Here is a 4,072-nt window from a genome sequence, read left to right on the forward strand (position 1 = left end):
ACTGGTCTTGAATGCCTTTAATAAATCATCCCATTGGGTTGTGTACTATTAAATGAGTCAACTTTCCCTAACTGTAACAAAATACTTGAGATAATCAAATTTAAAGAGAAAAGACTTGTTTTTGCCCACAGATTCTGAGGTCTCAGTCCATTCTCTGCTGCTCTCATTGCATTAGTGCCTTAAATGGAGCAGCACATCATGGTAAGACCATGTGATGTAGCCCATTAACTGCATGGCCCATAGTAAAGAGAGACACACAGCAAGAGACCAAGGTCCTGCCATATTCTGCAGAGGAACATCTCCAATGACATCAATCCTTGCACCTATGTTCTACCTCTTAAATTTTCTACCATATTCATACCTATGAAAAATTCTTTTATAACTGGATGTTTCTGGAGCCATTCTATAGCATGTACAATTATTTTTACATATTTACATACTGGATTTCCTAAAATGTTAAATTCACCAAATTCTGCCAAGGTCAGATGTACAAAACAGTGATTGTTTTGTTATTACAATGAAGCCCAAGAAGGTGCAAATGCCCAGAGCATTTGATGAAAAAAAAATCAGCTCCTAAGTGGCAGTGAAGCTTTATCTGCCTCTTCTACTGACTTTCAGTGCTTAATTTAAGCAGTCTGAGTTCTAGTCACTATAGAATAAAGGGTGAAAGGGAGAAGAGAAGTAAAATGTAACCCCTGAGATATGGCATGCACTTGTGCCAGTTCTTTACCTTAGTGAAGCCTTCATGTAATCTGCAATGTAAACTTTTCTGTTTATTTAATCATCAAAGTATTTAGATTTCTTATTAAATCTTAGAATAAAAGTAGAATAATAGATAAGATAGTATCTCACTATCTATGAGAGTAAACATAGGATTTTTTTTCCTTTTTCCTTTTTGTCTTGTAGTTAGAGGTCAATTCAGCAGACTCTTATTAAGGTACAATTTCAGGGAAACCAGATACTTAAGCATAATGTAGACTGGAGATTGCATTTAGTCCCAATAGTAGCTTGAGACCATATTCCTAGTTGCAAGAGAAATCCACAGTCCATGGAAGCTTTGTATTCAATTTGGGGATTTTTCATGCTTCTGCAAAGCAAGCCAGCTTTAGAAAATAAATAAACTGCTAGCAAACTCCCAGAGTTCTACAACCAGAAGCCCTATTGAGAGAGGTTTTATCATTAGGAACTAGACTGCTTTGGGGAGCAGAAAACTTGCAGCAATGGAACTTTGGGCTCCTTGTGGACACACTGGCATCTTGACCAGGTGGGAGAAGCCACATAGACACTGTGGTGGGGAAACTGACATGAGCCTGCAGAACTGTTTGGGAAGCAGAATTTGATTAAAATTTATGTACATGGAGCAATAAGCCTATTTTAGAAAAGCAAGTTTCTTGGGAATCACAGAATTTTAATTCCTTATTTTACAACTAGAACTACAGACAAAGAGAACCAGAAAATCTCTAAGTTAGCAAACATTAGTTACAGTGTTATTTTATAAAGGCTTTCTCTTAGACAGTACCCTCCACATTTTCCTTTAATTCTTCTCAAGTGTACTTATTTCTTAGGTTTTTAACACATATCACACAAAAACCACTGGAAGAAGTAATAGAAAAGTAGGTCCTTTCAGAAGAGGATTACTTGGGAGATTTAAAAATCTAAGGCTTTATTTCCAGGAGAGGAAATAACCCAGAGAGCACAGCCAAGGAGTGTCTGGTTGGCAGTCAGTACAGGTACAACGGCTCCCCATGGGCTCTACTGCAGCCTGGAGAGCTTTTGCAGGCTCACACAGTTCAGTCTTTGTGACTCCAGAATTTCACAGTCCAACCCTCAGAAATGTCAACTTGATGGGGTCCTCAGAGGAGTAAATGTCATACACTGCCTTGATATAATCTGTTTGGACTGCAAAAGCAATTCCCTAAACTTCACACGCAGGCCATCCTTGAAATCTAGGAAGTAGGAGCGTTCTGCTGTCTTACCTAGAAATGGCCTTAATTCCTAACTCAAAAGATGGAGAAAGTCTGACAAGTCTTACAGAAGCCAATGGCAGTAATAAGCAAAGTATCATTTTCTGTAGAAAGCAATTGCTTTATTTTCTAAAGATCTATAGCTAAATATCTAATTTACTACAAAATGCATTATTTTTACCCAAAGTCAATTAAAGTTATTCTGTATTGCTTACATAAAATATTTTCTACATATGCTTCTTTCTAAACACTAAATGACCCATTTACATTGAAGGATAAATTTCTACCTTGTGATGCTCAGCACTCCTCTGGTTCTACTTAATACAGCTATATTTATCTGTGCCAGTGGCTGTAAATCAGTGGCTGTAAGGGTGAAAAGCTCAGCTCCAGCAAACTGAATTACCAGCAGGACCTGTGAGACATATCCCGGGAAAGAGATGGTGCTTCTGTGGCATAAGGAGATCAGAATGAAGTAAATCAGTGGAAATACAGTCTGAGAGAGAGAGGATTTTGTGTTTGGGTGCATAAAGAAACATCCTGTGGATAATAATGGTGAACATTCTCCCCATATTCCTTGTGCTTCTCTAACTTACCATCTATCACCATTATCATTTCTTCATTATAATGATACACCTACATGATTATAAATTTTTTCACTTTTTATCTCTCCTTTTTGCCATAAGCTTTTATATCCTCTTGTTCAATGTATTTAATAATAAAACAGGAAAAATTTTACTCTCTATGAAAATATTACTAAGCATTAAAATCAGGATTATTTCAATATGATACAATGAGTACTCCTTCTCTGAGCTGCTTTACAAGTTGATGGGCTTATTCCAATAGTTTTATACAGAAATTCAGAAATGATTCAGAATAAGTTTTATAAATTTTATTAGTAGATATGTAAAGTCTCAAATTTTTTTCAATTCTCTCCTTTTTCAGCCTGTGTTATGATGCATATTGGGAGTGGCACCCTGGGATGGTCATTGAAACTAGTGTGTTAGGAGAGCATGTGTTATCACATGACAGAACTGAGCACACATCCCTGGTCAAGAGAATGGCTCAGCATGAACCTGGCATGTGTCCACCATCCTTTTCCCTGCAGCAGGTCCACAGCATGGTGGCCATGGCCAACCACACGGTGGGGATGGATGCCACCTCATGGCATTCTCTGAGACCAAGGAGCTCCAGGTTCCACAGGGCTTCCTGTTCTTGCTGATTTACCTGGTGGCACTGGTAGGGAACCTTCTCATCATCATCCTTGTCACCATGGACCGGTGTCTCCACACCCCCATGTACTTCTTCCTGAGGAACTTGTCCCTCCTTGATGTTTGCTTGTCTCAGTCACTGTCCTAAACTTCATTCTGAACTCCTTATGCCACAGAAGCACCATCTCTTTCCCGGGATATGTCTCACAGGTCCTGCTGGTAATTCAGTTTGCTGGAGCTGAGCTTTTCACCCTTACAGCCATGTCCTATGACCGCAATGTAGCCATCTGCTGCCCTCTGCACTATGATATCATCATGAACAGGGGGTCTGTGTGCAGATGGTAGCTGTCTCCAGGTTCCTTTGGGGTTTATTTGGGGTCTTACACTGTGCAGGAACTTTCTCTTTACCTTTCTGTGGCTCTAGAAAACTCCCACAATTTTTCTGTGAGGTCCCGTCTCTGCTGAAAATTTCTTGTTCAAAGTTGCACATCACCATTGATGTGAGCGTGGTCACTGGAGTCATATATGCACTTTTCTGCATTGTGTCAATGGATTTTCATATGGGTACATTTTTAAAACTGTCACGAGAATGCCATCATCACAAGAGAGGTCAAGAGCCTTCTCCACCTGCATGCTTCATCTCATGGTGGTGACCACGTTTTTTGTGACTGGTGTCACTGCCTGTTTGAAGCCAGTGCCTGAATCCCCACATCCTGGGGACTTTCTAGTGTCTGTTCTGTATTCTGTTATGCCTCCATCTTTGAACCCTATGATATACAGCCTGAGGAACAAAGATGTCAAAACTTCTCTGTGGAAGATTCTATGGAAACTACCTCATTATAAGTTTTAAGGGGGAAAATAATAGAACTATTCTCTAGGAAGGATCAATGACATATCTTT

At 39.4% G+C, this 4,072-nt stretch overlaps 1 pseudogene across 1 annotated transcript; it reads left to right on the forward strand.

The window, feature by feature from the left end:
• The first annotated feature begins 3,125 nt into the window (after positions 1 to 3,125).
• On the forward strand, positions 3,126 to 3,825 carry LOC306652294 (olfactory receptor 14A2-like; annotated as a pseudogene). The gene has a single exon. The product of its transcript is annotated as an olfactory receptor 14A2-like (transcript).
• The last annotated feature ends 247 nt before the right edge of the window (positions 3,826 to 4,072 follow it).

Source organism: Sciurus vulgaris (genome assembly GCF_902686455.1).
Source record: "Sciurus vulgaris genome assembly, contig: HiC_scaffold_174_arrow_ctg1, whole genome shotgun sequence".
In the NCBI taxonomy this organism is placed as follows: domain Eukaryota; kingdom Metazoa; phylum Chordata; class Mammalia; order Rodentia; family Sciuridae; genus Sciurus; species Sciurus vulgaris.